The following is a 19,203-nucleotide window of genomic DNA, read 5'->3' on the forward strand; positions in this document are numbered from 1 at the left end:
TTTTGGGTCCCGACCCTAAGTTTGGGAAACATTGGTTTAGGGTGATGTTGACAGCATCACCTTTTCAAGTATCCTATTCTGTGAAGTCCTAAGATTCAAATTTTACTTTTCTTGAACTAATTCTTATATTGGTTTTGACTAATGAACTGTTACTTACAGTAGTCCAGTGGTTCCCAACTGAGTCCCCTTCAGGGTCCAAGGGTCAGGGGGGACATCTGAGGGGTCCTGAGTTAATTAATGGGAGCGGAGAGACACAAACATGTACATTCATCCTTTGGACTTTTCTCTGATCTCTGCTTTTTTGAGTAAAATATTGGATCATTTGATCCCTCTTGGGCATCGGACAGTTATTGAAAAGAAACACTGTGAGAAGTTTAGAGAGGAAACGTGTCATTGATGGAACTCCTAACAAGAGTGATCTGAAACATGACCAGGAGCACCCATGGTGAAACTGAAAACATCTTTAGTAGTGTAGTAATATGTTGGTGGTAGTCTAAGTTAATATAAGACATACTGACACAACCATGCAGGGCAAGAGTGACGTTTTTTAGAGGAAACTTGGTGGATGGTCTAAAGTTTCTCCTTTCCTCTTTGGTCCTTTTCCTCCACTCTTCCTGCCCTCCTCCCATCATGCATCTCTGTGCCCGGTGGCACCACCAGCAGTGGGTCATGAGAGCATGGTTCCAGAGGAGGGGCAGTGGCCAGTAAGTGTGGGGACTAGCTGCGCCTAACGATGTGATTAAAACGATAAGGGGAAGCACGGATGACTTGCCGTGGCCCGCAGCCACCACCACACACACACACACACACACACACACACACAGACAGTGAGTGCGAGAGAGAAGAACTACAACAGTGCCAGGACCATATCAGTGAGAAATCAGCATGTGTGTGTCTGACAGAAAGAGAGAGAGAGGATGTGTGTGTGTGTGTGTGTGTGTGTGTGTGTGTGTGTGTGTGTGTGTGTGTGTGTGTGTGAGATGACGGACAGCTCGCCTTGGGCTCCGGCCGGGTCCGTGTGTGTGTGACACAGAGAGACTCACAGCGGGGTGTATCGGAGACATGTCAGGACCAGGAGACAGAGGCCTCCTGACAGCTGGAGCGTGCACACACACATACACACACACACACACACACACACACACACGGCCCACCACCCTAATTGCTCCACAGACGGAGAAGTGGAGAAAGTCTATGCTTGGTGGTCTATGTCGCCGCCCCCCCCCCAAGTCTGCAAGGCCCTCGGCCAAAGACATGAAGGACCCCTCCAAGGCTGTTTTGTTTGTGCCTGCTGCAATTACATCCCACAGCTGATGTACTGACTGTGGAGACAGGGAGGCAAACTGCAGGGTGTAGTCACCAGAGAATGGGCATATCAGTCAGAGGGATGCCAGTTGGGTTAGTCATGATGCTGCTAGTAAAAGGCATTTTGTTAATGTACACTGAATCTCCCATTAGAGCATCTTACATTACAATCAGATGTAATACTGAACACCCAGAAACGTCCCGGCAAGATCATGTCTGCAGTTGGGATTGATTCAACAGTGAATCCTTTTTGCCAACCTCCCAACCCCCAAAAGAAATCACGAGAATTCAAAAACAAAAATATCCAATTCAAAGGGGATGTCACTGTTGTATTTACAGCTTTTTGTGCTGCCCAAAAGTGGCCAAAAGAGCAGCAAAAATAGGCATCAAGTTCTTTTTCATGCATGGAGGAATATAAGCAACATCTGCATCTTTTGATTTAAGAAGAGATGAGCACTTGTATAGACGAAATAAGGCTCACCGACAGCTCTGTATGCATCTATGCAATAAAATATGTAAGATTAATGTTGGCAAAACCTCTATACCACCAGAGCAACAACATATTCAAGGCATTTTTTCTTCCACATTAATTTTAGAGTAACATGTGCCTTTAAAAAGATTGATATAGGAAAAAAAGTAACTGTCCATCACTAAGATGGACACTTGTCTTTGACATGACAAACATGTAAAAAGCACACACAGTATACTCATTTATGAAAGATGGTCCTTTTCACACAACTCAGATCATTCCTATTGAATTAAAGGAATACACCAACGTTTTTCCAATCAAAATGCTTAATTTCTTCATTTTAGGGTGAAATATTCCTTTTAAAAAGACCACCTCAGAAACCGGAGTTTAGTCTGGGTTGAAACGCCCTTTCGCTGTGCTTCCCATAATCATTCAGAACTGGCAGACACACAAGAAGCAGTACACTGATTTATGGTCATGATTATTCTTTGCAGGGCTTATATCACCGATCCAGCTGAGGCCTAATACTGCAGAGTTTCTGAGGAAATGAGATGCAAATTTGAAAATCTGAGTTTTTGGAAAGGATCTCATTGCATCCCAGGCTAAGGCAAAAAAAAAATTGTAAATGCTTTAAAGACCATGAAACTACCTTTTTTTGGTGTAGGTGGACGTCATTTCAAAGAAGCTGTCATCAGTAAGTTGCAAAGTGACGAGACGTCTGTAATGGAGTTATTTCTCTAATCAGTCAGAGCTCAGTAGACCCCGCAGCTGTCAGAGCCGCTTGTTACAACAGAAAACACCTTGAACTCGTGTGACATACACCCACCTGTCACCTAACACACACACACACACACACACACACACACACACACACACACACACACACCCCAACCAAACACACACACACACACACACACAGTTTCGAACATTCAGGGGAGCAGTGGGATGGAGCTGTGAAATGGGAAGGATTAGTCACTTTGTCAGGAGATGTATGAGGCTTCTCTCAGGTGGACCGCAAGCCACAGGGGGCATCTGGGAGAGGGAGAGGGGACAGAGAAGAAAATTAGAGGCCGGAAAGAAAAAAAAATAGAGAGGAGCAGACATGGAGGAGAAAAATGAAAGTGTGCAAAAATGAAGACGAAGTGGAAGAAAATGCAGTTTGCAAGACAGAAAAAAAGAACATTGTAGAAGTTGTGGTGACTAAGCGTTTAGTATCAGAAACTCTTATTTTGACAGCAATGTAACTCCTCTCGCATTTGCATTACTCAGACACACACACACACATGGGTACACTCTGGGCAGTGTGTGAACGCCAACTTGTCCATGTGTTGTGTTCAGTCTATTCTTCCAGGGTAGTGAAACAGGCATCGGCCTGGACCCTGGCTTTGGTGGGTGAGGAGAAGGGGGGGCGTAGTGTGTGCGTGTGTGTGTGTGTGGTGTGTATGGGAAGGGGGGGGGGGGGGGATATGAGGGGGAGTTCAGGCCTGAACAGGAGGTGTGGGATCCAGAAAGCTGGGGGTCCCATGTGAGAATGTGGCCATCGTCAGAGCTGCTGTGGCAGGCCTCGGCACCATCTGTGCTCCCAGCAGGGCGCCCAGCGCATTCTCCGCCACCCAGACACATATGGACACACAAAGGTGCTCACTTTCTCTCATGGACTTGCAGTCACACACACACACACACACACACACACACACACACACACACACACACACAGATATAGGAGGAAGGATGATAAGTTTGTTGATTGGGCAGCAAACAAGATGATAGCGCCTTGTTGATGATGCTGACATAAGTGTGATGACTTCAGAGAGAAAGAGGAGGACTTATTAGTCAGCAAACAACCCAGCTGTTTAGAAAATCACATAAAAGTCCATCTCTTATTCTCTCTCTAAACTGTAAAAAGTCCACTTTATTCTTCTTTGAAAGAGATTTTAGTTGTAGCAATAAACCAAGCCAGTCTCTTTACGCGTGAAGCCAGTTGCTTCACAAAAAGTGAGTGAGTTCTGATAAGTGAGAATCTTTAGCTGCTCCGCAGCCTCCAGTACCTCTTCCTCCTGCCCGCTGACCCTCACGTCTTGGCCCCCAACCCTCCTCTGAAGCTGCACCTGCCCATTTACTGAGTTGGTCAGCTCAGCCGCCCTACACCTCTATCTTCTTCATACCTAGCACCTCAGCCAGCTGCCTGCCCCCTACTCTCTCTCTCTCCCTCTGGCCCTACAGCCTGTCCCAAGTGGCCCCTGTCCCCCCATCCAGGGCCTCCAGCTGGCTGATGGGTTCATTAGGCCCACAGCTCTGCCAAGGAGCATGCCGCTGTTCAGGCCAAACTGGGAGGGCATCAGGGGGCCCCTGGTGGTCATTGGGCACAGGCCATGGTGATTGGAGGTGGGACAGAAAAGTCCCAGAATGTCCCACATGTCGATTTTCAGGCTCTGTGTCCATTCTTGGACCCGGAGACTTTTATTTTGTACATTAGCAATCTGGTTAGGGGCTTGCTTCGCCCTGAAACTTTAGTGGGAAGAGCACAAGGCGTTGTGGTTTGAAGGGGTCCACATAAACAATGAGGGAAACAGATTTCTAATAATCCCCACAGGTCGCAGTGACATCTGGCCCAACACTTGAGCGTTGGCTCAATTAATTCGGAAAACACAAAACAAAAAGCGCCGGGGGCAAAGATCTGGGGGGACTTAACAGACCGCTTTATATGTGTGTGTGCGTATTGATTGTGGCACTCGATCAAGTCAACTGTGATGCATGTGTGTGTGTGAATTTTGTTCAAATTAGCGAGTTTTACAGCTGCTTTACTGAAACAGCTAATCATGATCCTCTTTTTAAGCACATATCATGTGACATAAGAACAAAGATGAAAATTAGTGTAAAATGTAAACTTTTCCTCCCATAATCTCCGTCTAATACAGGCATACAGTACTTTACCTGCAGCTTTACCACAATCTTTCGTTCCCACCACTCTCACCTTTTCCCTCCTCTGTCTCCTTCTTCTTGGCGATGGGTCAGCTGGGGTTGGGGCCTCCGTGGCTGGGCTCAGGTGTAGCCTCAGCTGGGCAAAAGGGGAGAGGAGGGGGTGAGAAGGGGGAGGAGAGAAGAGAAGAGAAGAGGAGAGGAGAGGAGAGGGGACAAGGATTTTGTCCCACGGGCTACCCAAGAGGGAGTCCGGCAAAAAATATGAAACAAACACGTTCATTCACGCAAGTAAAACAAAAAAAAAACGACAACAGCTTTGTCCCTCACCCCTCTTTCTACACCTCCCCCATCTTCTCTCTTCCCCTCTTTCTCTCTCACTCTTTCTCTCCTGGGAGAGGCCTGGCCGGGCTTGGCCTGAACGCCATCTGCTGCATAATGTAACGGGATGGAACTCCAAATCCTTCATTTCCACTCACTGCTTGTCGTGTGTGTGTGTGTGTGTGTGTGTGTGTGTGTGTGTCCACTCGTACAGTTGCATATGCACACACACATACACTGAAAGGGTGTGAATGTTCAAGCGCGTGTGAGATCTCATTTTACGGATGTTGTGACATTAGCTCGCCCGGCGATGATGCTGAGTGATGGTTTGATGAAATAAAAGGTGACGCCAAATGTGTGTGTGGTTTTCTAAAAGGATTATTCCGCCGTTTTGAATATGCATGTCCGATGGTTTTCATAGCACCCGCAGAGGAAAAAGAGACAACTCGTGGCATCGCTGACTTGTTTTTGCCTTTCCAAATCCTTTAAAGTCTTTAAACATCTCCTGGGCTCCTGGGGAATCTGAGGAATGGCAACTTGCCAGAAATGTCACAAATTTGCTTTTTGTTTACAAGTTAACAAACAAAAGTGTACACACACAAACACACACACACACACACACACACACACAGTGGTGTTTAAGGGCCCACCCCTCTCTGCGGCGCTGGTAACCCGGAGGTGCAAAGAGTCGTCCCTCCATGTCCCCGTGGGGCCACTGTGAATTGGGGGGCCATCTGTTTTGTGGTAATAAGCTTTCTCTTCATTCATCCTTTCTCTCTCTCTCTTTCCATCTTCCTCACTTCTTCTTCCTCCTCTCTGATTTAGTTTTTGTTTTGAAACGTTGCGCTGTCTTCCTCTCCGCACGCACACACAAGACATAAAAAGACGCAGACAGACAGAGAGATCTGCTGTGAGAGGCCGCATCGCTTCTGGATACAAACGCTGTGAGTTTAGGGGAACAGAGACATGGTGAAATATCACAGTGTGAACCCTGAACCCTGACCAGCTATCCATGCTTGTTGACATAAAGTAAATGTGACACATCCCTCCTCACATAAACTCATACACCCCCTCCAGCTGTTGGCCAGGCACTGAAGTCTGTATTACATTTGATTTTCTCTGTTTCATTGGTATTATGCTGTGGCTCTGGCAGCATTTAGAAATAAAGAATTGCGTTTGTACAGCGTGTTTTTGTATGTGGATGTATTTTCTGTATTTGTGTATTCTTTATTGGATTATGTTGTGTGTTTTTTCAGCTGGTTTTTGTAGGCCTCTTTTTTTGTGTATTTTCCCTTTGCGGATTTTGTCCTAATACTGTTGGGTTCTAGAATTGGCAAAAATGTGTTCATTTGCATTTGTTTAGTTGTAGTGCTTTGAACTCTTAGGGCCACATTAGGCAAGGCAAGGCAAGGCAGCTTTATTTGTATAGCACATTTCAGCAACAGGGCTGAATTCAAAGTTAGTATTTTTTATCCAATTACGCTGACAATAAATACATCTATTCATCAGTTGTATTATTTGTCTGTAAAAAATAAATTCATATCACAGTATAATAGTAATTTGAATTGTATTGAACTGAATTCACCATCTTGCCACAGCTCACAATAAGACAGGTTCAGACAGGCGAACCCCACTCCCATCATCCTCCTCTGCTGGAGCCATCACCTCACCGGCGAGTCACTGATGACTGCCTGATTGTTTAAGTTTTGGTTTGGAGAAACATTTGGTATTAGATGGCAGTGGATCGATCAGAATAGTTGCCATGGCTACGCTGTGATGTGATGGGGAGAGGCTGAAGAGGAAGGGAGCAGAGGAGGAGAGGAAAGTGGATTTAAGTTCGTACCCACAACACACACACACACACACACACACACACACACACACACACACACTTGCACAAAATACATAAACACAGAGCAGAAAGTGGCAATTGAGAGTGAATAGAGTGCTGTCCAAGGTCCAGCTTTAAAAGAGCACAGCTCATCATAACTTCCCCTACACACTACGTGCAGCAGGACAAAAACAGGTTTGCAGCTGTGTGTCTGCTCCTGCATGGGTGCACCAAAGTAAACCTAACACCACACAACACACATTTATGTTTCATTATGGGCCGTGCATGACAACATCGATATGTCATCTGATATTGTTCATTATCTCGGCTGTTGCATTATCCGATTTATGGCTTCCTATGGCAGGTTTCAATACAGCCCAGTGTTATATCATGATTATGAGCGGTATGGGTGCTGGGATGCTGTCTACATCTCATTGAGGCAGAATGAAGTGGATCAATATACCAGAGGGGGCTGAATCAGGGGGTCTGCATTTGTGCATGTGTTTGTGTGTTTGTGAGTGTGTGTGTGTGTGTGTGTGTGTGTGTATAGACAGACAGCCTTGGGAGATCAGAGTGCACAACTGCTTGCGGCTTCAAGCGTCTCTCTTTCTGTCTCTCACACACACACTGCTGTTTTTCTCTGCATGCACACGCACAGAGTGGACTGTTTTGATCGGAGCAACATTTTTGGTGTAGAAACCATATAATCACACAGTATATCAGCCTATGACTGCTTCTCCCCTTCCCCCCCATTGTGTTGGTTACAAACTTCATGAAGCCATATTTCTTCTGTGACACAGCAGGCAGGCAGACAGGCAGGAGTCGGGCTCTCGCTTGCTCTCATTTAAGTGCAGATTTACAAGCTGTTTGCGACAGAAGCTTAGGTGCCTTTTCAGAATGTGTTCTGCCTAGTTGGGAGGAAGCTGTCATGTGAATACATCTGTTGTGTCATCTAAAGTGCAGCAAACAGGCTGTCTGGCTTTCTGTGTTATGAAATTGAAAAATCTGAGCCCTGTAATAGCTCAGGTGCACTGTTGGTTTGTTCTGAGGTAAGGGTTTATTCTTGTTGAAGGGATATTTTTATTATCTTCACACACACACACACACACATACACACACACACCGCTGTTACCTTGCAATTACACTAATTTAATGCCCCATTCCCCTCTATTAATCCCGACTTCTGTTCACATTTTTAGTCTTGCTTTAAATGAAGGGGCTGCCACATGCATCACTCCAAACAAAAGGGAGGTTAGATTTATTCTTCATTTTAGGGCAGTGTGGGTGGGTGGGTGTTGGTGGAGGGTTGAGTGTGGAGGGGGGTTCATGCATGGGCATAACCCGGCCCCTAAAGGAAGGCCCCCGCTGCCAGCTGCCAGCCATAATTAAGCAGCCCTGCCGTGTCTATCACTGATTATGTTTGACCTGGCTAATAAGGCGAGTGTGTGCCACCTACGTGTGGCAGAAGAGCACCGCAGCCTCCATCACAGCCCCCATTGTCCTCTTTTAGATGAGGTTATTAGTTTGATGTATTGCTGGTGTGTGTTGCTAAAACATCAGTTGCATTGAGGGTGCAGTGCTCGGTGTGTGATAGGATGGTGCAAAAACTGAGGGTAGTAGTAGTAGTAATTCAAGTTGTAATCCATGATTTTTGTTATATCTAACCCGGTTTGGACACTATTTAGGGTCAGCATTAATAGCCATATAATGTTTTAGTATTCAGTAATTATCTCTCCGTAGTTTAAGCCAATACTGGATCCAAATAGCTTACAAGCAATTAAAAGAAATGGTGTTACTGCTACTAACCCAACATTTCCTACTTCTTTCAAAACTTCCAACTTCTTCATTAAAACAATATGAGTGGGACGACCTCTAGTTCCCCCAGTAAGAGCCTGCGCCCCATATAGGCTGAGTCCTTTGCAGCAGCCAGGGTTCGAGTCCAACCTCTGGCCCTGTGCTGCATGTCATCCCCCATTTCTCTCCCACCTCTCCTGTCAGGTATTTTTCTCAGGAGTTGGTAGAGACCAACAACAGAGCTAAAATAAGAAAATATGGGACCTGTGTTTTAATTTGTTTCAGCTGCCCTAAACTATCCAAAGAAATAAATAAAACATAATTATTGCATGTTTAATGATTAGATAACTTTAAGTAAAATAGCATTGATATTAAGATAAAGATACTGAAAGTTGATCAACTAAAAAAGTCTTCAACAATTTGGGCATTGGTACATTAAGTAATTGATTAAGCAAGAATGTTTTTTTTATAGACCAATGAATTACGTAGCCTATACCATGAAAATAATTCTTTGTTTCAGCACAAGGCTTGATCATGCAATTAAGGAGTATCTGATTGGATTAAAAGCTGATAGAAGACCACAAGACCTATCAGTTGAATTGAAAACTTGAGAACAATGCAAATATTTATGCTAAGAGACTTTTAAAAGATCACAGTCTTCCCAAATGGCAATCCCAGGGAGCTACATCCTTTAGTATTGCCTTTGCCTGCATTTAAAGCAACATTGCAGCAATCAGTATAAATTAATAATAAGTGAATCAAAGTGCTTAATTTAACGGAGGCTATGAAAGATTAATACGTGACATTATCCAAGCTGCTGTGCTGTAAGGGGAACCACCCATGCCTGAGGTAAACCAATCACATTTCTATGAATATGACATTAGACGCATTGATGTGATGTGTTACATCAATGTCAGCCAGAGTCTCGAGTACAGCAAGTCTGGATAGAATCTCCATTGAGTGTGACTGGTCTATTTCTGTCTCTTTTCCCTCCATCCCTCCATCCCTCCATCCCTCCCTCCCTCCCTCCCTCCACCCTCGCTGGGTCTAGAGGCGAGAGATCAGTTCAGGGTGGAGAAGAGCTGGTGTTTGGCCTGAGGGGCCCTTGGACACAGATTCTGTCATTGTCCACAGCTGCCACTCCGCCCCTCCCACACTCCCTCCCTTTACCCCCCCTCCACTCTACGGCCATCGTCACCTTAAGGCCATCCCTTGCTACCCCGCCTCCCTAATGAAGAGTGACATGCGTCCGGAGGATCTGATCTAGTCTGAAACTGGGCTCTTGCCTCCTCTGTTTTGTCTCCTATTATTGACTGCGGTGGCTCACACTGAGTCGCGGGGATGAGAGCGCCATATACCCAAGAGGCATCACTCCCAAATCGGAGGGGGAGCTCAAAGGGCAGATCCAATTGTATGGAATCATGAGGACCTAATTGTCTTTATTCATGAGCTGTGTGATTGATATTAGGGGAAAATGAGAATCTCTAATTGTCCTCTTATATGAGGAATTTCTGACTGGACGTTCTGACTGTGTGTGTTGTGCATGCATCTGTGTGTGTGTGTGTGTGTGTGTGTGTGTGTGTGTGTGTGTGTGTGTGTGTGTGTGTGTGTGTGTGTGTGTGCGCGCACTACTGGGTGAGATATCAAACTGACAACTCCTAAAGGGCATCTATGCAGCAGTCTCCCGACATATCACTTGAAATTATTCATGTTGTCCTTTCTGACAGTTTCTTGCCTTTATTGCATCCAGAGAATCCAGACACAACATTAGCAGGAAGAAAATACACAACATCTTAAATAAAAAAATAAATAATAAAGATGGCAAGTGAATGCTCTGCTTTCGTTATGGCCTGTGTGTACGTACAGTGGCTAATCAGGCATGGACAAGGACTTCTATGTAATGGTGATTTAGTTGCTCCTAAGATACAGCCTTCTGCTTTTGTTTTCCCTTGAGTAGCTTGATGAAATCATCTTATTCCTCACTGTCTGACAGCATCGTATATATCCCAAAGCTTTATGATGTATACACAAAGGGAAATATTTACACCCAAGACTCTGTGTTTTCTATGCATGCACCCTTTCATTAAATTCTAGATGTATATTCAAATAGTTTTAAATAAAGTGCAATGGGTTTGCAAAAATCCTGAGGGCACAGAATGAGTATATTAAGGGGTTGAAACCATTTTCATTAAGCTTTTTCTCATAATTTGTCCACGCCTTTTTATTTGATGAGGTTTGAATTATCTATATTATTTTGTGTACCATCAACACAAAAGCCAGATTTCTTGTGCCTCTGTGCCACAGACCACCATTGTTGCTCAAAAACAGTTAAAAACACATCAATGAGCAACACTTTTGCACAGGGTGACATTTTCCTTCAAATGAACACAACTACTTTAGTATGTTTTGACTCAGTCCTACACACACACACACACACACACCGTACTGCTGCTCCAAATACTCACTAGAGCACCATATGTGGACTAATCCACAGATAAAACTAGTCCTTAACAAATGCATTTGCTCCTGTTTGTTTCTGTAACTTTTGCTAAGAACTACATTGACCAGCAGAACCAATGGACTTCAACCTGAGCGCCAGGGTAAGAAAGTTGTAAAATATTGAGGGTCGGACTAAAGCCTACGTATGTCATGCTTGCCACATCTGTGTGGTGTGAGGGTCCACATAGTCCTCTGACCATGTCCTTGAATGCCCTCACACACCTCAGTGCAGATGCTCACACGCCACCCAAAATTTGTGACCAGGGGCATTCTTCACACTATAAGCAGGCCGACAACGTGCTCTAGTTCCCATCCATTGTTGTTGTTAGCTAAATATAAGGAGCTGTTCTTATTGCTGTTGTGACCTCGACATCTTGGTTTCTTGTACACATGTGTGGAACAGCCAATCGCTGTTGACCACGGCTTAAAAAGGTGGACAGAAAACGCATTGCTTGTGTTTTGGAATATCTATACAATTAAAAAACTGGCTTTGTATCGAGACCAGACAAAATATGATATCGACTTTGACAAAATATTAATATGCAGAATTGAGGATAAGGTTTGTTTCTGTTTTAGTCTCAGAAGAAGCAATCTTCTGTTAGCACCATTAGCATCGCAGCTAGTGTGGGGCTGTTTGGTACGGCACCACTGGGAGTTCCAGAGTGCTAATCATTTGTGTTTCCACTGTAATGTGAATACACTGTTATCCTAAACTTTGGCTGTAGGTGGAATCACCACTTTGTTTAATTGCTGATACAAAGGAAAATGTCTCAGTGTCACTCACAGAAATAAGTCCAGTGTGAGCATGTCTGTCTGTCTATCTACCTACCCAGCAACCTACCTACCAACCAACCTACAGTATGTGCTCCACATGAGGCATCTCGCTATAATTGGAATCCTTGAGGGAAAACACCTTGACTGGCTCAGGTAAGCGTAAACTAATGTGTTCGTGTGTGTTTATGTGGGCCAACGTGCACACATACACAAATGAAGAGGAAAGCAGGGTATGTACGTTTATGCTTGTATGCGTGTGTGCAAGTTTGTGTGTGTTTTTTTGTGTGTGTGTGTGTGTGTATGTATGTGCACCCACCAGTGTAATGTGATAAGCTCCAGCAAAGCACATACCTGATGCCATTAAATGCAATTTCCCCTGTGTGTCAGCTGAGCCATTTGTCAGCTGCTAACACTGCACGCTTTATTAAAAACCTCATCCGCTTCAATTAACTGCACCCGCAAAGCAGTTTAACTCCACTCTAATCCTGTAAAGATGTTTAAACAGGCCTTGCGTACAGTAGGTACATCATTTCAAACCCTGTCGGTGAGTTTTTTTTTTTTTTTTTATCAATTTCTTTAGCCCCTGTACTCATCACTTAAAGTTGGGGTTCAGCTCAGGAGGTAGAGGGTTTAGTGTGAGTGTGAGGATTTTCTTTTAAGGCAGCTGAGAGTCTCCGTGGTCCGGCTTCTGCCATTTCATAAATTGTGGTGAGACACACACATCCACAGCTATAGCTGTTAAGCGGCACCTGGAAGCATCTCCTTCTGGATATATCTTTATTATATATTCACACTGTATCATTTGGATTTGCTATATAGTAATTTCATTTATGTATTATATTTATGGAGGGAGGTTTTCCTCGTCTGACTGAAGGGTCTGAGAACAGAGGGTGTCGTATGCTCTACAGATTTTAAAGGCCCGAGGCAAATAAGGATTTGTAATATTGAGCAATATAAATAAAGTTGACTTGAAAATTAAACGTAATTTTGAGCTTATTATTTTACAACACGCTTATGAGACGCAGCTTCCGCACCAATGTGTATTATCGTGAGCCAAAAAAAAGCAGCAACAATGAACTACACTACTTCCTGTGTTGGTACTTAACGTTGGCACTGGATGTAAATCATAAGGTGCAGAATTGTACAATATGGAGGTTATTAGCTGATTAAGGGAATGAAAGACAGTGTGCAGGCAGGTGAGGATAGAGTGAGGAGAAGAGGTGTGGGCCACTGTTGTGAGGTGAGGACAATGTTCAGGTCTCAAATAACAAGGGCTGATGAAACTAATATTAGAACTGAGGTAGAAGCCATGACAACTTGCAAAACTGTCTTTTACAAGCATTTTATTTTATTTATAATTAAAACAACTCTTACCCTAATATTAACTTTATCCCTTCACTCCTTTTTCATTTTAACCCTAAATTCTTATTGTACACTTGTATCTCGAAGAAGAAAGAGAACAAAATTACCTCTGCGTTCAGAAAATGTACTGAGTCTGAAGGTCTGAAACTGCCACCCACAAGGAGACACACACACACACACACACACACACACACACACACACACACACACACACACACACACACACACACACACACACACACACACACACACACACACACACACACACACACACACACACGCCAGCAGGGAGGTGGCGGTTAGCATGGTGCTGTCACCAGGGGATCCTGGGTGGGGTTTGCAGGAAAGGGAGAGGTGTAAATTGGGTGATTGCTGGGTGCAAAGCCTTGTGAGTGATAGCTTGGTCCTCTTCCTCTTGATGCTTTGTCACTCACTCACACACTGAGAGATTCAGGTGGTGTAAGGTGAAGATGCAGAGGGGGAGAAGCAGTTTGGCTCGCACTTCTGTCCTACACTGTGTTTATATCAGGACTGTGAGCTCCATTGTGCCTTTCACGACTGCTCCTTCTTTCACCCCCGTGCCTACTCTCCTTGATTGTCAATGCGCTATAACGCTTTAGATGTGATTTCAAAGCAGAAAACAAGGTGCGAGGCACAGTGAGGGTGTAGACGTCCAGGAGAAAGATGGGACTTGGGATTTTAACAGTGTTGACCACGGGTAAACAGGTTTACCCCATAATTTCATATCTATCAACTTGATGTTGATGAAATTTGAAAGAGTAATCAGGGAAACGAAAGCTAAAGGCGAGCAGGTGTGACTTGCCTTTGATCATAACGGAGACCAATTGCAATTAAACCCAAAATGGCTTGACGGAGGTATCAGGGGGCCGTTTGCAGATTATGTATTTTTAATCAGAGTAGTTAGCATCTGTGATGGATGCCCATTTTACTCACACCAGTCTCTGATGGCATACGTCATGTTTGCTAGCTGTGAATTACCTCGGCGTGTATGCTGTCCATTAACTGCATCAGAAGGCACACATCCCCCACAATATATCGCCCGCTATCTCAACCGGTGTATGCTGAGCTTCTGGGAGTGGAACTTGTTACTTCCTCAGCCCAAATCTATTCCTGCACACATTCAGCACAATCCGTGATATCAGAGGTCATTCTCCTCCTTTTCCATTTCCTGCTTTTTATTCTTGCGCAATAAGTGACACAGCTAACATATGGATACGGAAAACAGCACAGTAAATATGAACACTTTTTTTTTTTTCCTTATTCTAAATCAATTAGTTTCTATCAGTGTCCAGAGATCTTTATTTTTTCTTTACTTTTTTTTATTCATTTAGGCCTTTATTATGACACCTGACACATGAGAGGGAAGGAAGAGGGGAATGAAAGAGAGTGCCACAGGTAAAAATCGACCTCTGCGTCAAGGACTGAGCCTCTATATATGGGCGCTCGCTCTACCACTAGTCCATCCAGGCACCCCACACGTAATTGAGTGCTAGCTGGGAGAGTGTTTCCAGCCAGCGGCTCTGTGAGGCTGTACTGTTGTGAGCTAATGTCAGCATGCCAACATGCTCACAATGACAGGTCTGACATGCAGACGCTAACAAGATATAATGTTTAGTGTGGTAGCATGCTAACATTTGCTAATCAGCGCTGAACACAAAGTACAGCTGAGGCTGATGGAAACGCCATCTGTTTTTGGGGTATTTAATTAATTTGTTGGGCTAGTTACTTTTAAAAAGTAGTTATTTACAGTTACTAGTTACTTTGTCTAAAAAGGAACTAAATTAGTTACTCAGTTACAAATTGTAAAAGTAATTAGTTACTTCAGAAAGTAACTAATGCGTTACTTTCAAGTACATGAGACCCCACCTCCACCCCTCTTTAACGGAACTTAAAATACATGTGCATGTTCAATTATTTAGGACAAATCTGGATATTATAATGAAATGGACACTTATTACAATACATTATTACTGGAAATAATGTACACAAATTTAAACAATTTTAATGTTACTGTGGGACAAAGTGAGACTAACCTCTAATCAAATGATATAGATATTATTATTATAGTGGATCCATACAAATATCACAACAGATGTTTTGGAACTTTTGATATTTATTGCCTCTCCTTTGGGCTCGCCATCCCTGTCTCTCGTTGACTGGCTAGCTTGTGTTGTTTGCTGTGTGTCTGACTATGCGTGCTTTCGACCACCCGCTCAATTCTGATTGGCTTACCATAAAATTTTAGTCAACCTCAGCCAATCGTCAGAATTTATGCGCTCTTCTTGTGCGCTGCCCACTAAACAAGGAAGTAACAAAAAAGTCTTTGCCTCTTGGCTCAGAGATCTTGTTGGTCGGTAACGCCGTTTTTGAGATGGGAAGAGTAATCAATTAGATTACTCGTTACGGAAAAAAGTAACGTCAGTAACCCCATTATTCCCATCACTGAACAAAAGTAATGCACGCATTTAAATTGATTCTGATGACAGCACTAGATGAAAAATTAAGGGATTAACAAAGTTGTTAGAATTCTGTATCAAATTTTACGGCAATCTATTTAATAGTAGTTATGTTTCAGTCTGGACCGACCAACCTGCTGACATTGCCAACCAGCATCCTGTTTGTGTGGCGAGAATACTTTACACCATTTACACACTGTGCAGGACTCAACTGCTTTTCTCTCAAGTACAAGATTTAAATGGCCTGACTGCATCACAACTGTTTTAGCCTTTTTATGATAGCTCCCAGTCTGTTTTAGGATTGATTTTAAGATGATATTGATTACCTTTAAGCCTTTTGGCTCCTTGCTATTTTTCAACCTGATGCCTTGTGTCTGTTTGTCTGTCTGCATAAAAAGAGCTAAAAAGATTAAGATGAAGGTGAATGATTCAGCTGCAGATGTTGCTGGTTTAAATGCACCTAAACTAAACAAGGCTTAGCATGGTGCTCTTTTGCTTCCACTCTGTAAAACTAAGATTTGACAGGCGCCTTTGCCGCCAGCGCTCCAAAGCTCTACAATGACCTGCCGGAGAAACTGAAGCTCTGAGTCATTAACATCTTTTTAGTTTCTTCTTTGAACGTACTTTTAGTGTGAAAACATGATGTCTTACAGAAATCCATTCTTCCTTTACAAGCTTCAATCCTAGGCTCCCAATGGTTCCTCTTCTCCTACAAAAGGCAAAAAGTACATGCACATTGCATAATAGCGGCAAAGCATCATGTGCTGCAAGAGGGGTCCTGATGCAGTATCTAATCCATTGTTGACATAAAAATAAAAGTATAGCTGTTTTAAACACTCAGAGACTCAAAATGGCAGCTGCATTTTCGGTCAACAGTATTTGAGTCTTTTTGAAAATCATCTCAAGAAACTATTCTCATTAAAGCACAATTTATTACAGTTTACGCAGCATAAGTATTACATATTTACAAAGACTAAAGGCTGTGTGTGTGTGTGTGTTTGTGTGTGTGTGTGTGTGTGTGTGTGTGTGTGTGTGTGTGGCCCCCAACTCGACCATGTGCTAACCCCACACAGCTGCAGAGTCCCCTTGAGGGTTTGTCGCACAGGCAACAGAGGAAGGGTGGAGGAGGAGGGAGGTGGGGGGGGATGGACTGAACACTCATTTCCATGCCACACTGTTCTGGCAAAGACATTGTACACCACTGTGGATGTGCGTCTCTTGTGCTATTGCTCAATCTTTTTAGGCCTGTCAGTTGGGGTTTTCATCAGACAATTCTCTGGGCGCAAAGGGTCGGAAAGCTGACTCTGTACCTCAGTGTGGCAAATTTGTTCTGTTTGTATTAATGTACTGTATGTACACAGGAGCTAGATAAAGATACTCTTCAGAGGGCATTAAGAACAGCACAATCTGACTCTTTTCTTTATGCCACATCTCAAATATGAATACAAATTTAGTCCAAGAGTCTTTACATATGCCTTAGCTGAATGAAAATGGTTTGTTGTTATGGGATTTGTCAGTCAACAGCTTCATAAAACTACACACCTCTGTTTTCAGCCTACTTCTTTCAGGAATAAAGCAGCTCAGAGTCCAGCCAGAAAACAGTAATGGAGAAACCAAGGAGTCTCAGGTTCCTCAAATATCCCTGTCAATCAAATGCCGTTTCCTCTGAGTGCGTTTTCTATCTGTCAAGGGTCATAGAGAGTGAGGATGAGACCCATTCCCTCCCTCCTTCCCCCCACTCCTCCATCTCCTCCATCCCCACCCCTCCCTCCTCTCCCGCTCCTTAGAGGTATATCTCTACCTTGTGCATCACGTCTGGGCATGACCTGTTGCTAGGTAACCCTGGGTCACAGCTGCACACTATGGCAGACCCTTTTTTTTATTTATCAGTGAGTTATGTGGGAGACGGGGCTGTAATTTATTAGTTTGATATTGGGCAGGCAGCGCAAGTTTGGCATTGTAAAAAGAAGAGAAGGCCTATAGCTCATCAAAATGCTTATTCTGATCCCGGGCCTCGGTCCGCTGAAGAGATTCACAACAGAGGGGATTGCAACATTATAAATTCATCCGCTTTTTACTAAGAAAATCAAGTATCTCCAACAACAAAGCCAATGGTAATGCACTTTCCATGCTGGTAATTGAACAGATGTGGTCAGAGCTTAGAGGACCGAAAAAAAGGAATTCATCTCAGTACAGTATGTGGCTGATTCATGTCCAAGGAGAAAGTGGGTGCAGACAAATAGTGTTATCAAGCCTGTTTGTTGTCATGACAGAGTTAACCCATATCTTAAAATAAAGAATTTTCAAAGAAATAAAATGCTAAATTAACAGCGAAATATGTTAAATGTCCGGCCTTTTTATCAATTGGAATATAGTTTACAAAGTCGTTTTTAGGATGCATCTTATTAACTTTCTTGTAGAGAGTTAGATGAGAAAATTGATACCACTCTCGTTTCTCTATTAAATAGGCAGCTACAGCCAGAAGACAATTAGCTTAGCATACAACTAGAAACAGGCTAGGTTAGCTCAGTTCAAAGATAACAAAATCAGCCTACCAACTAATGACCATGTTATGGTGACGACAGTTGTCAATTTCCCGTCCAGCGTCCACGTCATTTAAATAGCAAATGCACCTGCGCCCATCTTTGCGCCCATGGGCGTGCTGGTCTTACAGGGAGGTGTGTTCAGGTGCATTCTTGGCGTATTGCTATCATGAGGCAGCAGAAAGTGATCGTGCCACTGACCAACAAAAACCTGGTCTAAAGTCAATAGCGCAGCATTTCATTGTTATTTTAACAGCACATTAGTAAAGGGCCTAGGCTTATGCACAGCACGCACACTATGCTTGTTACACACACACACACACACACACACAAGGAGGAGCAGCAGCACACAAACATGCAAAAGATAACATATAAATTCATAATAGCAATGCGCCAAGGTCCAAACACGCCTGGCTTTTAAAGGGAATGGGAGAGGACACTCTGATTGGTTTATTGCATGTTACGCCCAAAACACACCTAGGAATTAATGAAGACACTAAGTACAACCCCTGTGAACCAAGCGCCCGGCACACACACTCTTTTTTCCGCCATCAAACTAGCAAAAGTGGATTTGGACACGCCCTAAACGCCCCTGCACCAGGCCCTTCACGCCGTGCGCATAGATCGTTAAAATAGGGCCCGTAGTCTTGTTCTTACATTTTTGTAAGACTTCGGTGTACCAAAATTATATGGCAGTTTCTATAATGGCTAAAATAATATTCTAAAATAACGGAAGTTATTTTAGTCATGTTCTTCAAAAATGTTTCTAACATTGGACATTTCAAAATCAAGTGTAGCAGAGCATTTGTAGTTTGCCATTGTTGACATATAGGTGAGATGTTACTGTAATTTACTTATGTAACGTGGAAGATGTACAGTTTATTGAATTGTGGAAATTACAGGGTTTGT

The sequence above is a fragment of the Etheostoma spectabile genome, chromosome 24 (assembly GCF_008692095.1).
Source record: "Etheostoma spectabile isolate EspeVRDwgs_2016 chromosome 24, UIUC_Espe_1.0, whole genome shotgun sequence".
Taxonomy (NCBI): Eukaryota; Metazoa; Chordata; class Actinopteri; order Perciformes; family Percidae; genus Etheostoma; species Etheostoma spectabile.